The following is a 24,893-nucleotide window of genomic DNA, read 5'->3' as shown; positions in this document are numbered from 1 at the left end:
TTAGGTGATGAAGGAGGAAACAGGACTGGAGGGCATTCTTGTGTACCACCTAGGGTTTGCAAGGCTTAAAAGCAATTTTAGTTACTGTGTTCAATAAATTCTACAGATGAAATGCCTCCCTCTAGAATCTCTGCCTTTAAAATTCTAAGAAGTTTTGTACCTTTTTTTTCTGAATTATATTTAAAATTTTTTTCTTTATTCATTTATTCATATGTGCATACATTGTTTGGGGCATTTCTCCTCCCTACCCACCAACCCCTCCCTCTCTGCCCCAACCCCGCTCACTTCCAAGCAGAACCTGTTCTGCTCTTTGTCTGATTTTGTTGAAGAGTAGACCTAAGCAATAATAAGAAAGACATAGCATTTTTTTTGTTAAGATAAGGATAGCTATATAGAGAGATTCCTAGCATTGCTTCCATGCACAAGTGTATTATAACCTGAATTGATTCATCTCTACCAGACCTCTTCACTACTTCCCAGGCCCCTTCCAATATTGACCACTGTCATTTTAAGGTTACTGTATTAGCTCTTCTGAGGTGGGCACATCAAACACTTTCATGTTTTGGATTTCCTGCCTTTTCCTGTTCCTCCTGTATGTGTTCTCCCCTTAGCATGTGACCCAACTTTAATAATATTACTACCTTTGTTTTAGATCTAAAGTCCACATATGAGGGAGAACATATGATTTTTAGTTTTCTGAGCCTGGCTAACTTCACTTAAGATGATGTTCTCCAGTTCCATCCATTTACTGGCAAATGATAAGATTTCATTCTTCTTCATGGCTGAATAAAATTCCATCGTGTACAAGTACCACATTTTCTTAATCCATTCGTCAGTAGTGGGGCATCTTGGCTGTTTCCATAACTTGGCTATTGTGAATAGTGCTGCAATAAACATGGGTGTACAGGTGCCTCTGGAGTAACCTGAATCACATTCCTTTGGGTGTATCCTTAGGAGTGGGATTGCTGGTTCATATGGCAGATCTATGTTTAGTTTTTTAAGAAGCCTCCATATTGCTTTCCAGAGTGGTTGTACTAGCTTGCATTCCCACCAGCTGTGTATGAGGATTCCTTTTTCCCCACATCCTTGCCAATACCTGTTGGTGGTGGTGTTTTTGATGATAGCTATTCTAACAGAAGTGAGGTGGAATCTTAGTGTGGTTTTGATTTGCATTTCCTTTATGGCCAGAAATGGTGAGCATTTTTAGAAGTTTTGTAATTTATGCTACATTTTTAAGCCAAATTTGTATATATAATGTAATTTTTGTGAATTTTGTTTGAGTGGAATGATAAATGATCTATAAGCATTTTGGAAACTTTTCCTACAAAGGATTAAATAGTAGCAATATTTTACTTTGCAGGCCTGATGGCTTCTGCCACAACTATTCAACTTAGGCACTGCAGCATGAAAGCAACCATTGGTAATACCTAAGCCGGTGGTTGTGACTATGTTTCAATAAAACTCCATTTACAAAAATGGATTGCAAAACACTGGCAAGAGTCAGTCTTCCTCTGGGTCTCAGATCTAGAGTTGGTTGAGAGGGCAAATATATTTAATTCTGAGGAAAGCACAGGAAAGAAATCTTTAATTGGATTGTTGTCTATTTACCTTCCTAGAGCCATTTTTGTTTCCCAATATTCCATACAGTTTGTCTCCTTAGTCAAGAAGGCACCAAAGAAAATAAATCAAGGAGGAAATGATAAATATAAACCATTGAAAAGTGGATCTAATTAAGAACTCTTGATATCAGTACCCGAATAAGAATTTCATTAATTCCAAATTTGGAACTAAGAACTTTCCTTTTCCTCTCCGTTTTCACTCATTCTTGCCTACATAATTTTGGCCTACATTTCAAAATCGCAAATTAGAATGTTTTTATTATGCTAAGAAAGACTTCAGATTGAATTTATGTTTACCTTTCCTCTTTGAGAAAATGATAGACTACCATTGTGTATGTATCGTATACAGCCTTTTAAGAAAGAAAGAGCTACATTCCACTTCACTTCATTAGCACTAAAACTCTAAATGTCTTGTTTGCTAGTCACTCTACAATTGAGTTGTCAGCTGAACAGAGTTGAGAAAGTGATGTTGGAGCTCTCTAGTAACCAAGAGAAAGAAAGAGTAGAGAGAAAAGTAAAAATGAGACCACTCTTTTAATATGTGATTTCTCCAACTATCTTATACTACCATGTTAAAAATAGGACATGGTTATTGGGAGCCAGAAAATAATCACTAGAAGATGCAAAAATATGCAGTCATAGGACTATCAGTTGAAAAATTATTCCAGGAAACAATTTTGCTCTCCATTTGTCTCCATTTCTTTGACTAGAAAGTTGCTGCATTAGCAGTCTCAGTGGTTCAGATAAAGAAATACCATATTAAGTATAATTGTGACTATAATCAACACATATAATTGCAAAATAAAACTGTGAAGTTCCAAAAGAAAATCCAAGTGGAATGAAACTACTCTTTAAAATGAAAGAAAAAAAAAGAAAGATTAATATATATGTGCTCCCATGGAATGAGGGCTCTCATGCATTTAGCGTGAAATTGATATTCTGCCATTAAAAAAAAAGGGAAGCATTTTAGAGACCTTTTCAGTTATAAGGGGAGATACTGAAAAAATCTGAGGGCAATAAAGGAGAGGACAAATATTACAAAGAGCTATTGGGTATCTTCTTATTCTCACATGATTTAAAAAATACATTAGTATCTGACAATGAGTATATTATAGAAAATTAACAGAGGCATTCTCATAAGATAACCATTATCAGCTCAGAAGACCACGGGAACACCTTTTGACCACAGTTTTGTTATTAACTTATCATCAAATGAAAGTTTTACGAAAACTTTTCATTCAGTGACATTTTTATATGTAACTAAAAATGAAAAACTGTAAATAATTTATATATCCCCATCTAGTAGTAAATGTTTAAGGTGGTTCCCAGTACATGGGGCTCAACAATACCCAGTTTCTTGCAGTGAGAAAGATTATTCATATGAACATTTTCTTAAGCTGGGAATCAGGACACATTTTCTCCCTGTCATGACAGGGACTTATTAATACTTGAAAATACTGCCTTCATTTTCTCTTCAAAATGTAGTTTTCATTAGATGATCCCATTAGTAAATATTGTTGGTAGATAATTCTATTAGTAGATAGCACATATTATTGTGCTCCTTTCCATTGCTCCTATCACTTCTCCACACTTAGCAGCATATCTGCCTCTTCTCCACCCTCATGATAAGACTCAAATGTGACTTCAGCATCAGCCTTTGGGAAAACGGAGAGCCAAGACAGTCAGCCAGTATATTCCTCCAGTAGAATTAAATCACCTTTCAGGAGTTGGGATTTGTAGATCGTTTCTCATGCACTAAAATCTGAATAAGAGTAGCATGAAAATCTGAGAAAGCCATCTTAAAATTATTATGGGAATGATTCATTGAAAATGGAATAGACACTCAAGTATCAGGCTGCTGAAAGAAGAGAGTGAGAGAGAAAGAGAGAAGGGGTACCTGCAAGAATTTTTGAGTTTATATTCTCAGCTGAAGTTAGAAATATTCCTGGATTATTTGGCTATGTCAGACTTTTAATAAAAGTCAGTTCAAAATGCAGTGGCCATCTGTGATTAAAAGACTTTAAAAAAATTAAATTCTAAAGATTAAGTTCTAAATACTTACATTAGTTTAATCCATAGTGAACTATAAAATAAAATTATGTGTAGAACTTCATATCCAAAGTTCTGTTATCTTACCTCTAGTTAGCTGGGTCATTATTTTAGCCAACTTCCTCACACATAAAACAGTATACTCATCTCCATCTACAAGGAGGACATAGTCTCTACCAGCTTTTACTTATCTAGTCCACCTTTCAAATGTAATCTCTTGGCAATCCATTCTCTGAATTCTACCCAATGACTTTAAGTGTCCTATGTAATAGCATTCACCCTTCACTTTTTAATGTAATTCGTTTCTTATGTCCAGAATGACACACTCACTATATTTGAAAACCATATTTGACTCTCCTAGACCTGGCTTAATTAGTATATGAAACTTTATTCACTTCCTGGAAATTTACTAGATTGTCCTCTTCCCAATCCACACATGTATCTATTATGTCTTATATTGTTTTGAATTGTAGTGATGTAATACTTTGCCTTTTGTGACTGTGACTGCAACAAGTGTTAGAGGATAATAATAGTTTTCCTGTAAAGGTAATAGTAATCCTTAGTGAGCACACACACACATACACAAGTTTTTATTGAAGGTAGCCTCTACCATAATTTACCCATTACAAACACTTCAATAGGTAAGATATAAAATAGTGAGAAAATTACCCAAAACCTGCTGGTTATGATTTCAGTTTCATTGCTTTGTCTTTGTACCTTCATCATCTGGCATAATTAGTATTCAATAAGCCTTTGTGATTTACAAAAAGTAAGTATTAAATAGGAGACTGGGCTATGGGACACTATTAGTGAAGCTGAGTGTCTCTATTGTAGTACCATCTTTAACTATCACTGCCAATGTTTAAAGCATTTTTTCATTAGATCACAATATTTACATGCTAGTAATTTGAGCTCTTTTTAGTAGACTTATTTTTCTTTTTTTTTTTTCCCTTTTCTTTTATTACTCATATGTGCATACAAGGCTTGGTTCATTTCTCCCCCCTGCCCCCACCCCCTCCCTTACCACCCACTCCGCCCCCTTCCTCTCCCCCCCTCAATACCCAGCAGAAACTATTTTGCCCTTATTTCTAATTTTGTTGTAGAGAGAGTATAAGCAATAATAGGAAGGATCAAGGGTTTTTGCTGGTTGAGATAAGGATAGCTATACAGGGCATTGACTCACATTGATTTCCTGTGCGTGGCTGTTACCTTCTAGGTTAATTCTTTTTGATCTAACCTTTTCTCTAGTACCTGTTCCCCTTTTCCTATTGGCCTCAGTTGCTTTTAAGGTATATGCTTTAGTTTCTCTGCATTAATGGCAACAAATGCTAGCTAATTGTTTAGGTGTCTTACCTATCCTCACCCCTTCCTTGTGTGCTCTCGCTTTTATCATGTGCTCATAGTCCAATCCCATTGTTGTGTTTGCCCTTGATCTAATGTCCACATATGAGGGAGAACATATGATTTTTGTTCTTTTGGGCCAGGCTAACCTCACTCGGAATGATGTTCTCCAATTCCATCCATTTACCAGTGAATGATAACATTTTGTTCTTCTTCATGGCTGCATAAAATTCCATTGTGTATAGATACCACATTTTCTTAATCCATTCATCAGTGGTGGGGCATCTTGGCTGTTTCTATAACTTGGCTATTGTGAATAGCGCCGCTATAAACATGGATGTGTAGGTGCCTCTGGGCTTATTTTTCTATAGTCATGTGTACTTTGGTGGGATGCTTTCTGCTCTAAAAGGCTAGAATGGTTCATGTGTTCTGTCTGAACTTGGAGCGACTTCCATGTAATATAACCATGAAGAAAATAAATTTCATCACAGATAATGTTAAAATTGAGTAACAACAAAGATATTATTTTCTCAGAAGATTCAACCTTCTTATTTACTTGAGGAAATACACTAAGTCCTTAACTTGCACCACTAAACATGATGTTTAAAATTGTGATTGGAGATAGGTACTATCTTAGTTCCATTTTAGAAATTAAGAAATCCAGTTTTATTGTGGATAAGTAATTTGTCATTCATGCTTTTTAGAATTTTTCATTTATAAGCTGAAGTATTAGTTAATTGGTCAAGGTCATTATTATCTTATTTTTGCTATCTATAAAGTTAATATAAAATAGGCCAGTGCAATTGGGGATGTAGCTCAAAGGTAATGCATTGTTTAACACATATGAGGCCTTAGGATTGTTCCCCAATACCATGCACACAAAAAAAGAATTCAAAGAAAGAAGACACATCACTTAACCAGGTATAATGACAAACGTCTATAACCCCAGCAGTCAAAACACTTAGAGAGGATGATGGAAAGTTCCAGGTTAGCCTTGGCAGCACGATGATTTCCATGCCATCCTGAGGCACAGGAAAAATCGGTCTCAAAAACCCTAAACCACCAGGTGCAATAATTATTTTACCTGCTTGATAACACACTAATTATTCTGTCTTGCATTTAACTTGTTTTATTTTAGGAGATTTTTCTTCAAAAATCTAGGTTAAAGAGACAGTTTTTAGAATTGATCTCCGTGCAGTCTGCAATACCATATATTATAGGTATTTCTTCTAACATGCAAAACTTATTCTGAGTTAACTAGTGAGTATATGTGCAGAAACAAATCTTTTTAAAAGCATACTTTTAAACTTTGAAATTCTTGGTAAAGAAATGACAGTGAAGAATGTTTTTATAAAATTTTTATTCGATAATAAAATCAATTTAAACTCAATATTAAAGAGTGAGTTAGCATTTTTACTTATATCAGAAAAGTAACAATTTTAAAAGGCTATCACTAAATGCTGGCAAGTATGACATGTTGTAAATGCAAATCAGTGAGCTGTTTGGTGTAATTACAGTTATGCACCAGGAAGAATGTGACTTAAAAATGATAAAAATACATCACTAAAGAGATGAAAATAACAAATCAGACAACATACAAACATACTTTTTTTACTTGGGGTAAAAGTAACGAAGATGGAACCAAGAGCCTTGCTCATGCTAGGTAAAGCATTCTAGCACAGAGCTGCAGTCCCCAGTCTCACATATAATTTTCTTATGTGGATGTCTCACATAGTTTTCAATAATAAAGTGTTATTTAAATAAATTATCTTTGAGTCAGTACTTTTTCATTTAACAAAATTTAAATAATAGGATGACTGCATTAGTTCTGGTCTTGAGAGAGGATAAGAAAGGAGGTTATAAATCAGTCAGAATAAGCTGTACAGTGATTTAATAATAAACTAAACCCTAATCTTGTGTTTTCAATGCAATAGATATTAAATTACCATTTATACTACAGGTCTGATGGCAGGTTATCAAAGGGTTCTTGTTTTTTGCATCAGAGTTAAGCTGAGAGGCTTCATTAAGACACTTTCTCCTACCAGGTCTGCACCACTGGAAAGGAGACACAGTGATCCCACAGTAACAGAAAGCAGCACATACTGTATGCTCTCACAGGCCATCAGCTAAGTCACATGGCCTCCTCACTTCAAAGCATGTAGGGTACTAAAAACACATCATGTGCTTAGCATACCATGGGGAGATCGAAATGTAATATTTAATGAACAATTTTATGAACTACTAAATAAACATAAACATGCTCAAAATGACCATGGGTAAGGGAAGAAAAAGAAAATAGTGTACCTGGAAAACAAGGTTAGTATAAAATCTTGAGAAATTATGCTCGTGAATGAACTTTAGCTAATGCATTTAATATCTATTTATTTTTCTATATTTTATACAATAAATTTCTTTCAAAATGGGAAAAGTATAAGCATGATATGAATTATTAGATTAGAAAATGTAACCTCTATTCTGTTAATATGAGTTCTTCATTAAGCTGGTTATCATTTCATCATTAACTTGACTGTGCTTATTACAAAAATAAATATATTTTCCTAAAGCAGATCAGTCTAGAAAATATCTGTGACTATATATATATACATATTTAATATTATTAATACATTAAATCCCAAAAAAATCTTATCAATTTTTTCTGACTGTGTTTGTTCAGGACAAATGCCAAATTGATGAATGTACTCAGCATCTATTATAATTTATTTTAGCTCTGAAGAGCAGAGTGAGGAAGCTGACAAATTGGGAATAAATTTTGCAAGAAGACCAATATTATAAATTATACTGTTAGCAGTCACAGGGTACCAATGTTTAAAAAAATATTTGTAATCATTGGAGGCAAAGTCTAAAAACTGTTTTAGGTAGTGAAAAGTTGAAGATTATTCCCCCTTTGAAATAGAAATAAGGTAAAATAGCTTACCTGCATGATTTCTCAAAGAACATGCTCCTGTAAGCCAGACTAAATCGAACACTTGGATAGCCAGGTAAGATTTGCACCTCTACTGATCCCTACCCATTAACTTGATCATATTGGCTTAGTTCTTTGAAATAATGAAAATTTTATGAAATTGCCAAAAGGATCATAAAGCCTTATGTGTGGATAAAATGGGAAATCATAAATTCAACTGTGAAAAAAATTCATACTATTTTAGAGGCTTATTGACCCACAGAATTTTCATTTTAGAAGGGATTTTGTAAGAAATGAAAATCAGGTTATCATTTTTTCCTGCAATTTCTTTGTTCAAAACAAATCACAAAAAGCAGCTCAAATTTTAAGAGATTAAATAAAATTATTATGCTAGAAATGGAGTAGGTGCAATATATAAGTTTTCCTGTGTAAGTCACAATTGAAATTTACACTTTTTCTTGTCCTTAACTTTTAGAGAAGATGAGTCACTATCACATACACAGAGTCTTTTCTAGACATTATTTGTCTTCTACCATCGAGTTAAGCCCTTTTGAGAGCAGATACAGAGTTTTGTTGAATGCTATGTACACAAAATTTTCACATAGTACATGCTAGATAAATGTCCTCGAAAATGAATACTTTTGCCTTTTAGTTGTACTTTTGGCAAAAGTGATTAAAAACAATGCACTATTTCTTGAATTTAGTACAGCATTAATAGCACAAGTTTCAGTACATCTAAAGTGGTAAAAAAGGGAAATAACTTGTTTGTAGATGTTGGGTAGTTGAGATTTTAGTGGATGAGTCTCTTAAATAATTACTATCTGAATAATAATTTATATGGAAGAAATGGATCATTCTCTCTTTTATGCTTACCTTTGATAGATGAGAAAATGAGCTCTTTAGATAAATGTTCTCTGCACTCACATAATAATATCATAGAAATTTAGTGTAGAATATTTAATGTTACTTTTGCTTTTATTAAGATCTTATGAGCAATGATAGAATGAATATACAAATGAACAATGGAAAAATCACAAATAAAAACAGAACTTATCTCAAAACATTCAGCAATGTACTCAGAAAACCAATCCTTACATTCATAGCAAATAACCCAGGTAGCTAGCCTGTTCAGATTACCATCTCTAGTAATAATCCAGGAAGCCAAACACTAATGTCCCCCATGTGGCTTACACCACAGATGTGCACCACCGTGCCCTTTTTGTTCATGTTATTTTTTTTTATTGTTTTATTATTCATATATGCATACAAGGCTTGGGTCATTTCTCCCCCCTGCCCCCACCCCCTCCCTTACCACCCACTCTGCCCCCTTTCTGTACCCCCCATCCCCTTGACACCCGGCAGAAACTATTTTGCCCTTATCTCCAATTCTGTTGAAGAGAGAGTATAAGCAATAACAGGAAGGACCAAGTGCTTTTCCTTGTTGAGATAAGGACAGCTATACAGGGAGTTGACTCACATTAATTTCCTGTGCATGTGTGTTACCTTCTAGGTTAATTCTTTATGATCTAACCTTTTCTCTAGTTCCTGGTCCCCTTTTCCAATTGGCCTCAGTTGCTTTAAGGTATATGCTTTAGTTTCTCTGCATTAAATGCAACAAATGCTAGGTGTCTTACCTATTCTCACCCTCCCTTGTTTGCTCTCGCTTTTATCACGTGCTCAAAGTCCAATCCCATTGTTGTGTTTGCCCTTAATCTAATGTCCACATATGAGGGAGAACATATGATTTTTGGTCTTTTGGGCAAGGCCAACCTCACTCAGAATGATGTTCTCCAATTCCATCCATTTACCAGTGAATGATATTTCATTCTTCTTCATGGCTGCATAAAATTCCATTGTGTATAGATACATTTTCTTAATCCATTCATCAGTGGTGGGGCATCTTGGCTGTTTCTATAATTGGCTATTTTGAATAGTGCCGCAATAAACATGGGTGTACAGGTGCCTCTGGAGTAACCTGTGTCACAGTCTTTTGGGGTATATCCCCAAGAGTGGCATTGCTGGATCAAATGGTAGATCAATGTTTAGCTTTTTAAGCAGCCTCCAAATTTTGTTTCAGAGTGGTTGTACTAGTTTACATTCCCACCAACAGTGTAAGAGAGTTCTTTTTTCCCCACATCCTCGCCAACACCTGTTGCTCATGGTGTTGCTAATGATGGCTATTCTAACAGGGGTGAGGTGGAATCTTAGTGTGGTTTTAATTTGCATTTCCTTTATTGCTAGAGATGGTGAGCATTTTTTATGTGTTTTTTGGCCATTTGAATTTCTTCTTTTGTGAAAGTTCTGTTTAATTCACTTGCCCATTTCTTTATTGGTTCATTAGTTTTGGGAGAATTTAGTTTTATAACTTCAACTATATATTCTGGTTATCAGTCCTTTGATGTGGAGCAGGCAAATATTTTTTCCCACTCTGTGGGTGTTCTCTTCAGTTTAGAGACCATTTCTTTTGATGAACAGAAGCTTTTTAGTTTTATGAGGTCCCATTTATCTATGCTATCGCTTAGTTGCTGTCCTGGGGTTTCGTTGAGAAACTTCTTACCTATATCTGCTAACTCCAGAGTACTTCCTACTCTTTCCTGTATCAACTTTAGAGTTTGTGGTCTGATATTAAGATCCTTGATCCATTTTGAGTTAATCTTGGCATAGGGTGATATACATGGATCTAGTTTCAGTTTTTTGCAGACTGCTAACCAGTTTTCCCAGTAGTTTTTGTTGAAGAGGCTGCTATTTCTCCATCATATATTTGTAGCTCCTTTGTCAAAGACAAGTTGGTTATAGTTGTGTGGCTTCATATCTGGGTCCTCTATTCTGTTCCACTGGTCTTCATGTCTGTTTTTGTGCCAGTACCATGCTGTTTTTATCATTATTGCTTTGTAATATAGTTTGAAGTCAGGTATCGTGATAGCTCCAGCATTGTTCTTTTGACTGAGTATTGCCTTGGCTATTCATGGCCTCTTGTGTTTCTGTATAAATTTCACAGTAGATTTTTCAATCTCTTTAATGAATGTCATTGGAATTTTGATGGGAATTGCATTAAACAAGTAGATTACTTTTGGGAGTATAGACATTATTACTATGTTGATTCTACCAATCCATGAGCATGGGAGATCTCTCCACTTTCTATAATCTTCCTCAATCTCTTTCCTTAGCAGTTTATAGTTTTCCTTGTAGAGGTCATTCACATCTTTTGTTAACTTTACACCTATGTATTTGATTTTTTTTTTTTAGGCTATTGTAAATGCAATTGTTTTCATACATTCTTTTTCAGTTTGCTCATTGTTAGTGTATAGAAATGCTAATGATTTTTCTATGTTGATTTTAAATCCTGCTACCTTGTTGTAGCTATTGATGATGTCTAGAAGCTTCTGAGTATAGTTTTTTGGGTCTTTAAGGTATAGGATCATGTCATCTGCAAATAGGGATATTTTGACAGTTTCTTTACCTATTTGTATTCCTTTTATTCCTTCTTCTTGCCTAAGTGCTCTGGCTAAGAATTCCAGTACTATGTTGAATAGGAGTGGAGATAGTGGGCATCCTTGTCTGGTTCCTGATTTTAGAGGGAATGGTTTCAGTTTTTCTCCATTAAGTATAATGCTGGCTGTAGGTTTGTCATATATAGCTTTTATAATGTTGAGGTACTTTCCTTCTATTCCTAGTTTTCTTAGAGCTTTTATCATGAAATGGTGTTGGATCTTATCAAAGGCTTTTTCTGCATGTATTGAGATGATCAAGTGGTTTTTGTCCTTGCTTCTGTTAATGTAGTTTATTATGTTTATTGATTTTCGTATGTTGAACCACCCCTGCATCCCTGGGATGAAGCCTACTTGGTCATGGTGAATAATCTTTTTTGATGTGTTGTTGAATTCTCTTTGCCATTATTTTGTTGAGGATTTTTGCATCAATGTTCATTAAGGAGATTGGCCTATAGTTCTCCTTTTTGGAGGTGTCTTGGCCTGGTTTTGGGATAAGTGTAGTACGGCTTCATAAGATGTGTTTGGCAGTTTTCCTTCCCTTTCTAATTCATGGAACAGTTGAAGGACGGTTAGTATCAGTTCTTCTTTAAAGGTCTGATAGAATTCAACAGAGAATCCATCAGGTCCTGGACTTTTCATTTTGGGAAGACTCTTGATTGCTGCTTCAATTTCATTTTGTGTTATATATCTATTCAGGTGATTAATTTCCTCTTGGTTCAGCTTTGGGTGATCATATGTATCTAGAAATCTGTCCATTTCTTTAAAATTTTCAAATTTATTTGAATATAGGTTCTCAAAGTAGTCTCTGATGATTTCCTGGACTTCCATGGTGTTTGTTGTTATCCTTCCATGGTGTTTGTTGTTATCTCTCCTTTTGCATTCCTGATTCTACTAATTTGGGTTTTTTCTCTCCTAATTTTAGTCAGGTTTGCCAGTGGTCTGTCAATCTTGTTTATTTTTTCAAAGAACCAACTTTTTGTTTCATTAATTCTTTGTATGTTTTTTTTTTTATTTCTATTTCATTGATTTCAGCTCTTATTTTTATTATTTCTCTCCTTCTATTTGTTTTGGGATTTGCTTGTTCTTGTTTTTCTAGGAGTTTGAGATGTATCATTAGGTCATTGATTTGGGATCTTTCAGTCTTTTTAATATATGCACTCATGGCTATAAACTTTCCTCTCAGTACTGCATTGGCTATGTCCCATAGGTTCCAATAGGTTGTGTTTTCATTTTCGTTGGCTTCCAGGAACTTTTTAATTTCCTCTTTTATTTCATCGATGATCCATTGTTCATTAAGTAATGAGTTATTTAGTTTCCATCTGTTTGCATGTTTTTTATCTTTACTTTTGTTGTTGAGTTCTACTTTTACTGCATTGTGGTCAGATAGTATGCATGGTATTATTTCTATTTTCTTATATTTGCTGAGGCTTGCTTTGTGCCCTAGGATATGATCTACTTTGGAGAAGGTTCCATGGGCTTCTGAGAAGAATGTATATTGTGTAGAAGTTGGATGAAATGTTCTGTAGACATCAAGTAAGTCCAGTTGATCTATTGTATATTTTAGATCTTGGATTTCTTTATTGATTTTTTTGTTTGGATGACCTATCTATTGATGATAATGGGGTGTTAAAGTCTCCCACAACCACTGTGTTGGCATTAGTATATGCTTTTAAGTCTTTCAGGGTATGTTTGATGCAATTGGGTGCGTTGACATTGGGTGCATACAGGTTGATGATTATTATTTCCTTATGGACTATTTCTCCTTTTATTAGTAAGGAATGTCCTTCTTTATCTCATTTGATCAATGTACGTTTGAAGTCTACTTTGTCAGAGGTAAATATTGCTACTCCTGCCTGTTTCGGGGGCCATTGGCTTGGTAAATCTTCTTCCAGCCTTTCATCCTAAGCCTATGCTTATTTCTGTCAGCGAGATGGGTCTCCTGTAAGCAGCAAATTGTTGGATCTTCCTTTTGAATCCACTTTTTCAAGAGGTGCCTTTTGATGTGTGAATTAAGTCCATTAATATTAAGTGTTAGTATTGGTAGGTATGTGACATTTAGTTGTCTTAGTTGTTTGAAGGTTTGATTGTGTGTACCTAAGTTGAGGTTACTCTCTACTTTCTTGCTTTTTCTTTTCCTGTGGTGTGGTACTGCCTGTCTTTTCATGGGTAAGTTGGGTTTCACTTTCTGTGTGCAGAATCCCTTGAAGAATCTTTTGTAGTGGTGGCTTTGTGGTCACATACTGTTTTAGTTTCTGCTTATCATGGAAGACTTTTATTGCTCCATCTATTTTGAATGATAGCTTTGCTGGGTAGAGTATCCTGGGGTTGAAGTTATTTTCATTCAGTGCCTGGAGTATCTCACCCCATGCTCTTCTTCCTTTTGATGTTTCTGTTGAGAAGTCTACTGTGATTTTGATGGGTTTACCTTTGTATGTTATTTGTTTCTTCTCTCTTACAGCCTTCAATATGCATTCCCTAGTTTCTGAACTTGTTGTTTTAATGATGATATGTTGTGGGGTAGTTCTATTTTGATCTGGTCTGTTTGGTGTACTGGAGGCCTCTTGCATCTGTATGGGAATATCTTTCTCTAAATTTGGGAAATTTTCCATTATTATTTTGTTGAATATATTATGCATTCCCTTCACTTGCACCTCTTCTCCTTCTTCAATGCCCATGATTCTCAAGTTTGGTCTTTTGATGGAGTTGGTGAGTTCTTGCATTTTCTTTTCACGGGTCTTGATAGTTCTTCAGTTTTTCCTTTAATTACCATTTCATCTTCAAATTCTGAGATTCTTCCTTCTGTTTGTTCTATTCTGCTTGATTGGCCTTCCGTTTTGTTTTGCAGTTCTGTTTCATTCTTTTTTCTGAGGTTTTCCATATCCTGGGTGGTTTCCTCTTTAATGTTGTCCATTTTTGTCCTGAGTTTATTTATCTGTTTATTCATCATGTTCTCTGTTTCACTTTGGTGTTTATACAGTGCTTCTATGGTTTCCTTTATTTCTTCTTTTTCTTTTTCAAATTCTCTATTTTTGTTGTCTTGGAATTTCTTGAGTGTCTCCTGTACATTTTGGTTGACCATATCCAGTATCATCTCTATAAAATTCTCATTGAGTACCTGTAGTATGTCTTCTTTTAAATTATTCTTGTGGGCTTCATTGGGTCCTTTGGCATAGTTTATCCTCATTTTGTTGGAGTCTCGATCTGAGTATCTGTTTTCTTCATTCCCCTCTGGTTCCTGTACTAATTTTTTGGGGTGGGGAAACTGGTTTCTCTGTTTTTTCTGTCTTCCTGTCATTGTCCTTGGTGTTGTTACTGTCCCTGTACTATGTGCAATTAAGTATTTTCTAGCTTGTAATAATAACAATGGTAATATTTAGAATGGAAGGGTGAGAGGAGATGGAAAGCAAGAAGTTAAAGAAAAGGGAAAAACTAATAAACAGACAAGGAGGAAAAAACAAAACAATGAATCAAACAAGAAAGTTTCAAAGGTATAAACAGGGAGCATTAGTGTACTAATCAACAGTGAGCTGAACAGGCATTAGAGAGACAGAAAGAGGATTGAAAATAAAAAATAAAAAGAATAAAGATAAGAATAAAAATAAAAAATAAGTAAATGAAAGAAATATACATATGTAGATATAAAAATAAAATAAAACAAAATGAAAAATAGAAAAAAAAAATTTCCACGTTCAAATGCAATGAAGTTTCCATCTTAATAATTTTGGTGTCCATCTCAGTCTCTAATCCTGGAGATGGTGCCTCAGATGTTGTTCTGTAGTTTTCTCATCAAAGGGGATGCATAAATTAGAACAAAACTGCACACACACACACACACAAAAAAAAACCCCACAGTGTCCCAAGTTCAAATGCAATACATTTTCAGTAAGTTTTTCAGCATACAGGTGTAGTTCAGTTGTTTTCTCATCAAAGGTAGGGAGAGAGAAAAAAAAAAGTCTGGAGACAGTTCTGTGAATGGTATCTGTGGCTGTGCCTTGCCTGCCAGCCTACTGTTGCTGGAGGCATTATTTATGCAGATCTCAGGGGTGAGCTTAACACTCACCTGGCCCTGCAGGCTTTGTTTACTCAGAGTTCTCCTGTGCATGAGCCTCTGCTACAAGCTTTCCCCTTTCCAAGCACTGGGAAAGGTGACACTGCACCGGCTTTCTCAGGCCTGCATGTTTATTTACATCTCATGTGAGAAGTGGGTCTTCCCCCCTCTCCTGTGGCGTATTCCTCCCACTGCCACTTTTACAAGTTTTTCCTCTCCTGGTTACTGGGCAGTGCTGCTGCTCCTGCCAGCCTCTGTGTTTGTTTACAGCTCACGTGGAAGGTGCATCTTCCCCCCTCTCCTGTGGGAGAGTAAGCTTTCCCGCTCCTGGTTGCTGGGTGCACACCCACCTTGTTTATTTACAGTTCTGGGAAGGATTCCCTTCCCCCAATCTTCAGCACTCAGTGTGCCCCACCCTCTTTCCCATGTGTCTTTATTGTTCTTATTGCTTATTACTCAGTTTGTCTTTTTTCCCAGGGTGGAGGTCGGTCTGTCCAGGGGTCTATGCTGCTCTGGCCCGGGTTGTCTGTGCGAGTACCGCGGTATTGCTAAGCTCGCCTTGTCCACATCTTCCCAAGCTGTCTGGGTGCGGGCAACTGGCACCCAGGGGGCCCTCCTGGTTTCTCCGTTTAATGTGAAGTGAAGATGCTCTGTGCCAGCTGGAGGTGTGGAGGGGTCATAGTTTTGCCTCTTCTCGTTGGTTTTGCTTGCAAGGTGTGTCTCCAGCATCTCTCCAAGATTTCACTATAGGAGTCACGCTTTCTCCTTCCTACCTCTAGCCACCATCTTGGAATCTTCTTGTTATTGTTGTTGAGATGGGGTCTTGCAAACTTTTTGTCTGGACTGGCATTGAATTACAGTCCTCCTCATCTCTGCCTCCTGAGTTGCTGGGACTAATGGTGTGAGCCACCATGTCCTGCCTCAGTTTCTCTAATTTTTTTACCCAATTCCAATTGGGGGCCAAACAGAGAAAGCCAAACATGCATCCTTAACCAATGCTGGAGGACACAGTGTTTCTATTTAATCTTCCTATAGCTTGCCAGTGCTAAGTATCTACAAAGAGGGCATGCATAGACTTCCTTTTTATTCACGCTAAAACTTTCCTTATCCTCTGCCTGTCTTTGAGTCTTTGCAAAAACACAGATTATACTTACTCACTTCTTGCTATAGCAAGCTCAGAATAAACAGTGTTTCTTTTCAACAGCACATATTGTCAAATATGCTTGAAAAAATACATATATAACCAAATATGTGTTACAATACATAAAATCCATATTATATTTTCTTTAAAATTTTCACAAAATGATGTCATGAAAACAATTATTAGAAAGTGTTGGGCTGAAAAAGTGGCTCAAGTGGTAGATTGCCTAGCAAGCATGAGGCCCTGAGTCCAAATCCCAGTGCCACTTAAAAAAAAATGTTGCATTGACTACCCAGACTGAAATGAGTGTTAGTTTAATTAAGAAAATAAATATAATCCTTATAAGAATTTCTGACCTATGTTTATCATATTTATCAGTTAGAAAATAGATCAGTTTAATATTTTCCTAAAACAATTTATTCAATATAGATGTAGTTGAGATAATTTCAGTGGCAATATAAATCAATCAGAAGCAATCTGGATTATTTTTCAAAAAATATTTACATCAAATATACAGAGAAACATAAATATTTTTGGATGAATTTGTTTTCCAAACACAGTGAAAAAAATCTAGAAGCTATTTTAGATTCGTTTTTTGAGACAGGCTCAGGCTCTGTTGCCCAAGCTGGCCTTGAACTCATGATCTCCTGTCTCAGCCTCATAAATAGCTAGGATTACACATCTAATTGTTCTTCATTTATTTGAATATAGGTGTACAGAAAATCATAAAATTAAGGTCATCAAGAGTGATTAAACAACACTAGATGACTTAAAATTGTTCATTCTTGCTAATACACCAGTTGTTTCTTTTAACATGTAAATTCCACATGAAAGTATGATATTTATTGAAGAAAAATTGACTTTATTTGTCAGAAAATAATAAACACCTGTCAGAAATTACAATAAATATGTTAATTTGTCTTGGTAAATTTTTAAGAAATACACAGTTTTAGAAACTGATTGTAATGATGAGAATCTTGTTCATCTGAAGATATTCTAACTCCACATCCAGATACTCCTTCTCTTCAGTTCTTATCTAACTCAGACATTTCTTATTGGCCACCAGAAATGGTTGGACACAACAATGTCAGTAATCTTTGAGCCGTGAAATAAGAGTCCAAGACATAAAAGTCAAATGAAGGGATGATCATAAATACAGCACTGCCAAATGGGAGAATGCACAAACAAATACCTTGCACCAACTAAATTTCATAGTATTCCACTATTCAAAATAGTTTATTTGGGCTTTGAGGACATTTCAGTCATATTCTTGCATACTCTTAGGGGAATTAACTATCATACAGTAAATGATGGCATTTTAACAGCCATAAATAACTGGAAGATCTAGTGTAGAGCAGACTATCTGAATCTTTGACCTTTATCATATTTCAACACACATTGTATATTAACTCAAGTAGCATTTATTTGCACAACTATATTACAGCTAACTAGGGCAGTGATTTTACAGAGGAATTTTAATTCTTGTCTATTTTCCTACGTGGCTATAGTAAATGCATTTATACCTTTGGAAACAACTGGAGTTCAATGTTTAGCAAGAAAGAAAAGAGTGAGTCAAAATAGAAAAAAAGGAAGAACCATTTGACTACCACCACATGATCTGATTTGAGTTAGCTTTCACCTTTGTGTATGACACCATTACATCTACAACATATAAAATACAAAACTGTATACAACATATAAAATACATAACAATACTGAATATTGTATATAGCCTTGCGTGGGAGAGTTGGTACAAGTGGGAAGGGGAAGGAGGTTGAGAAAGGTTATATGTAGAAGGATGAATGTAATGCAAATACTGAGTACACATGTATGTAAATAGAAAAATGATAACTGTTGAGACTATTCCAGAAATGGGTGGAGGGGGTGAACACAACTATGATGTATTTGATACAATGTAAGAACTTTTGTAAGTGCCACATGTATTTCCAACCAGTCCAACAATAAAAAGAAAAGAAAACTATGATAAAAAGAAATATAGCATTTCTCTCTAGAGAAGGTCACACTAAAATTTGAAATAAATATTCAGTTTCTTTCTAAAATTAGACCAAATTTCCAATGGAAAAATCCAGATCAGAGAAATAAACATACATTTAAATAATACAGCCAGGCACTGGTGGCTCATGGATTAATTAATATTAGCTACTTGGGAGGCTGAAATTGGGAGGATCACTGTTCCAGGCCAGCCTGAGGAAATAGTTCATGAGATGCCCATCACCAAAATAACCAGAGCAAAATGATCTGGAGGTGTGACTCAAGCAGTAGAACACCTTCTTTTCAAGTGTGAAGCCTTGAGTACAATCCCCCATTCCACCAAGAAAAAAAGAGTGTGTGTATGTATGTGTGTGTGTGTGTGTGTGTGTGTGTGTGTGTGTGTGTAAGATAATGGATAATGGTTATATCATTTTAACCAATACCTTAATTTTTGATTTAGTCGTTTCTCCAGAAAAAAGAAATCAAATATAAAATAGGAAATATATCACTTTCATTTCCATAAGATTGTTTTTAAGTTTATCATTTAACTAATACATAAACATAAAAATTATACATACTAATCTGGTACTATGCAATGTTTTGACAAATTACTGCTACTTTTAAAGTTTAAATTTATGAAACTACATATAGATGAAATATTTAGAAATATAAATGAAAGAACTAAATCTAAGTACAGAAAAATATATCATTTTATCATAAAATTACACCTATTTTATTTGTCCTTTTGAGAAATATCATATTCAAAACTTCTTAATCATAGTTCATCCCTCTACAAAAACTCAGAGAGAAATTACTTAAAGTTTTAAAATTACAAATAATAACTAATGCTAATATATAATTGTTAAAATCTTATTTTAATGAATAAATGTCACATTCTTTTGTAAGGGTTAATTAAATATTTACTTTTTGCCTTTTGCATTGTTTCCCATCTACAGCATTAAAGGGTACTGTCATACAAGGTCTTAAAAACATGTCATACATGTTTTAAAAACAGACATTTAAGGTGAAATATTTCAAAGAAAGAGCATATGTTTTTATTCAAAAATCTATTACAGACCTGTAGCAAGGATGGAAGGAAGGATGAAAGGCAGGAAGGAAGGAAGGAAGGAAGGAAAGAAGGAAAGAGGGTAGGGAAAGGAAAAGAGAAAAAACGTCTAGCTGAAGTATTTCTCTAGAGGTACTGGAGGAGACGCCTTAGGAATTGGAAATGGTGTTGTTAATGTAATGGTCTGTGTAACCTCATGAGCTGTCAAATCCTAGACTGCACAAGACTAATAGCTCTTTTACAAAGAATTTCTTTTAGCATTGTCCCCCAAACTCAAAGGCGCAGAACATTAGCTATTTAAGGGCAAAGTGGTAAAAACTCACTTACTTAGGTTGATAAGCTTTCTCAGGAGTCACATTTTGATTCTGAAACAAGTCACAGAACTCATTAGCAGAACCAATGGTAACAATAATAGACTATGACTATGTTTAATTGTCCTTCTGTTGTGTTATGCATTTAAAGGCCACATTTCAAATGAAAGTATTGTCAGTGATTTAATGGCAGGATTTGGGTTTTAAAGTGAGATAATCTCATACCTGTAACAAGATCAGTTCTGCATTAGACACATGTCCTGGATCACCTTCAGAAATCTTTGTTGACCACATAAAATGCACATAATTTAAGGTACTGGTCTTGCAAAATAATATTTAAAAGCTACTTAGCATTTAGTATGTAAAGGCATTAACTTTATGTTTTATGAAATGTGAAATCCAAAATGCTTATCCAAAACTTGGCACTTACTTCAAATGGTAAACTAGAGTTTAAAGCATCAAATGGTTTTAGATAGGCACTACTATTGTATGGTGCAGAGATTTTTAAGGTTTTCAGTATGATGTAGATAAATATTTCAATATCCGTGGAAGAGTATATAAAATTTAAATAAACATGTTGAATATGATAACATTTTTATTATAAAAAAAGCTTGTTTTGTTTTAATATAAACTCTAGAAAGCAAGCTCATGAAGACAACTAGACCACTTCTCAAGCTATTAATTCTCAAGGTAAGAAACAATATCTTGAATAGGGAAATGCTTGTTGTTGAATAAAGTACGGTTTAGGCTTTAAAAAGCATGAGATCTTCCAACAGGGAGGAAATTTATTCCTGGACCCAGAGAATTGGACTTGGTCAGCGCCACTTATATGGCTCCAGAAAATTTAGATTTTTCAGTTTGGACTTGCACAGCATGTCACACTGTGGGCCTACCTTACACTTAAGGAATATTACAGCTCATATCTCATATCTCATTTGGGTTTTAGTATCCATTGTTGTCTAGTGAAGAATGTGAATTAATAATTTATCAAATTATTTTAGATATATACTTACTTAAAATGTTTTTAAAAATGTAATGAATTAAATATCCCTAAAATTTACCTGTGTGGCTTGGTACTTGACATGCCATAGAAGACTAAAATAACTGGCAAAATCAATGAAAAGCTGTTAGGAGTTAATCAAGTCTGTGTAAAGCAAATGGAAGGGTTACAAAGGGGCAGAATATTTTACCCTCCAGTCTTCTGTAATTACTTTCTTCTTTGTTCTTGTATATTAAAGGGAGGCTGATACACCAAACAACAAAAAATAATTTAGTAAGTTGGATTAATAATCAGGAGATTAGAATATCTGTCTGTTGCTTTGATTTTCTGGCATTTCTCTCTCTCTCTCCTTCTCTCTGAGTTTTTCTAACTGCACTTCCATACTATCCCTTTGGGGGAATTTTTTGGAGGAATTAGACAAGAACTATTTCTTATTGAAAGTGAAAATGAAACTACTCAACAACTTCTACCATTGCAAGGTATAATTTAAAAAAATATTAGGAAGAGGTAAGAAACCTAGTCAATCAGGATATTTCATACATCACAATGCAGTTTGAGATATAATGGGACCATGAAGTGCAGAAGCATTTTGGCTCCAAAACAATTATTATTCAACAAATATTTATTGATTCCCCACTTTTTATTTTAAGCATATGAGGAACACAAAGAGGAAAGGTACATTTATTCTCTACTTGCAAGCAGATAGATAGCAAAGAGATAAATAAAATGTGTTATGAGTGCTATGAAAAAGTGTGCATAGGTAATAAGTTTTTTGTGGGAGCAAATTGAAGGGGTGGTCAAACACAGTATGCTGATTAAAAATGATGTGTTGCAAGAAATGATGCCAATTCCTAAGGCATCAGTACAAGTTAGAAACTATTAAGGCAAAATCCATGCAAAAGACCAAGAGCACATAGTATAGGGAGCAAGAAAGTCTTATTTGTATGCAAAAACCCAAATTTATCCTGAGAATGAGGGAAAAGGGTGAGGATATAAGCAGAGTTCATATCATGAAAAGCTTATAACAATATGCTAAGAAGTCTTAATGAAGCCTGAAGGATGCTGGATAGCATTTATGCTGTTTAAAGAAAGCATGGTTTTCAATTGTATTTCTTCTTTTTAATTAGCATATATTAATATTATAAAGTAATGAATATTATTATGACATTTCTATACATTCATATAGTACATGGTAATCATATTCACCCCCCATCAGCCTTTTTTTAATCCTTCCCCCCTGCTTTCCCCTTCCACATCTATAATAACCCCCTTATACTTTCACTTATTTAAAATGTGTAGAATATTTGTGATACTTGTCTTTGTGGAACTGGCTTGTTTTGCTTAACATGATAATCTCCAGTTTTCTCCTTGTTCCTACAAATGACATAGTCTCATTTTTCTTTATGAGTCAATGAAGATATATCATGTACCTGAACCACATTTTCTTTATCCATTCATCCACTGATGTGCACCTAGGCTGACTCAATAACTTCACTATTGTGAATAACCGCATGATAAACATAAGTCTGAAAGTATTTCTATCTATGCTGACTTTGACTTTTGTATATATATCCAGAAGTGACATAGCTAAAGCATATGGTAGTTTCTTTTTTAATTATTTGAGGGACCTCCATACTGATTTTTACAGACTGTTGGTGGGAATATAGATTGGTGAAATATATTCAATTTCATTTTTAATTTGGAAAGATCTATTTATTATCAAAAGAGCTTAATAACTTAGGTTATAGGAACAAGACTTAAAGGGAATGGGATAGGGTTTAACTAAGGTAAAGACTGTGATGATGAAAATATTTGAGGAGGTTAAAGAGATATTAATCAGTTAAATAAGGAAGAAGGCATGTTTAATTAGAAATGGGCTCTGAAGAAAACTGGTTAAGATTTCTTGCTTGAACAACAAGAAAAATGATGAAACAATTACATTGAGGCAATATTTGGTGCTCAGCTCACCATATTCTTTTTTTGGAGCACATAAGCACATTTCTAGCCTCTACTGCAGTTAAGCTGTGTACTTGGTGACTGTCTTATAACCAGTCATGGTGTGTGTAGTAGTGATAAAGGCCACTTTCAGACCTAGTTCTTATGTACATTCCATATAATTCATGAGCCATTCTATTTCTTCCACAACAATATTGCAATTTATCTATTAGGTACATTAGCTAGCTGCAATAGTGGAATCAGTCTGCTTTCCTCACCCTCTATGACAGGACTTCACAAAAAACAGGCCTGAACTCGTTACAGGGTTAAGAATAATAAATAAAGCTTTTTGTACTAAGTAACTAAAATGTTAAGGATTATTTCATATTGAAACATACCCACTCCTATCTTGATTAGAAGAGAAATCATTCCACCATAGAAATTGGGAGAATAGGTTAGAGAAAGAGGTATAGGGTAGGGCAAACCCTAATAAGTCTAATTTCAACATGCTGAGTTAATATAAAAATCTGGTTTTTGTTTATTTGTTTATTTGGGTTTCTTTTGGGTAGGGCCGTCCTGAGCTTTGGGTCAGTGCCTTGTGCTTGCTGGGCAGGCACTCCACCACTTGAAGCACACTCCCAGCCTTGGACATACAAATCCGTATTTTTAAAACAGAGAACTAGGCTAGAGATCCAGATTTAGAAACTACTGAATTATACATAATGGCTGATGCCATGACAATGAGTAATAGTCTCAATTCCAAAATTTTATCTTTTTTACTTAAGATTTGAGTAAAGAATTTTTTACAGTTTTTCAATCATTTAAATATTCAAAATAACATATCTATTTTAAAAATGTAGTATAATTTTCCAATTTGTGGATTACTTTTACTCAGATTTGATTTTTTTCTATTTTAGTAAATTAGAAAACTGTATTAAACCAAAATCTTTCTCTAAAGTTAACTTAACATAGACACTTGTATTTTCCTATCCAGAACTAGTTATGGCACCAATTGCTGTCTTACTATTTGGTTGTAAATAATTTCCATTGAAGTAGATGAAAAGTTTCTGCTCTTCTTTAAGCAAAGGGTGGGTCTGTGATCTATGAAAAGCCAATCCTAATAACTTTCCTAAGCTTATGTATGAGTAGAATAAACATGGGAGGGAAAAATGTTTGGTGTTCATTCATTTTAGTAATGGTTTTTGATGCAAATCTCCAGTAGCCAATGACATCCCTATAGACACCTGAGGATTTCATAGTTTCTCTGTGTTTTTGTCCCAGGTTTTCATTCTGCCAGCTGATTCTCTGAGCCAATCATTAGTTTTCAATAAATTCCCATTATTATGTATGAGAGAGATGACTATAGCCAAAACCACTAACTGCTGAATATACTAATCCAAATAAACAAATGAAGTTAAAAGTCAATATAATCCAATCATTTGGTAAAGGATAACTTGCAAAACAGAAATTACAGATTTTAAAATAAAATGTGAATATGCTAGATATTCAGTTAAATGTTTTATAATGTATGTAAAGATTACTATTACTTTTCCCATGTTCAGAAATAACAAAAAATTTTTCAATAAACTGATTCTTCTAAAAGAAAGCTATACAGAAAGATTTTAATAGTGTACTTGGAAAACTCCTTTGACATTGTGTTGTCTGTTTTAGACATTTACTATGTAAGTTTGATGTAAAGTTGCCTTTCCTTTAATCATCAAATATAAAGAAACCAGATGAAACCACTTAGGACAGAACAGTGAAAGGGACATATATGAAATTCACATAAAAATAAAATTCAATGATTCCAAATATTATGTCTTTGAAGGGGTAAAAAACGTAAAATTTGATCAAAGCAAACATGTGACATGGAGTAGTCCATAGACGAAGAGATGGACATTAACAATTTTTTACCACCACCAGAATAGCAAGATTCAAAGTCAGATGGATAATATACTTGAAGCATTGGTAGGGTAT

This window comes from Castor canadensis, chromosome 5 (genome assembly GCF_047511655.1).
Source record: "Castor canadensis chromosome 5, mCasCan1.hap1v2, whole genome shotgun sequence".
NCBI lineage: Eukaryota > Metazoa > Chordata > Mammalia > Rodentia > Castoridae > Castor > Castor canadensis.
This window is presented reverse-complemented; position numbering follows the sequence as displayed.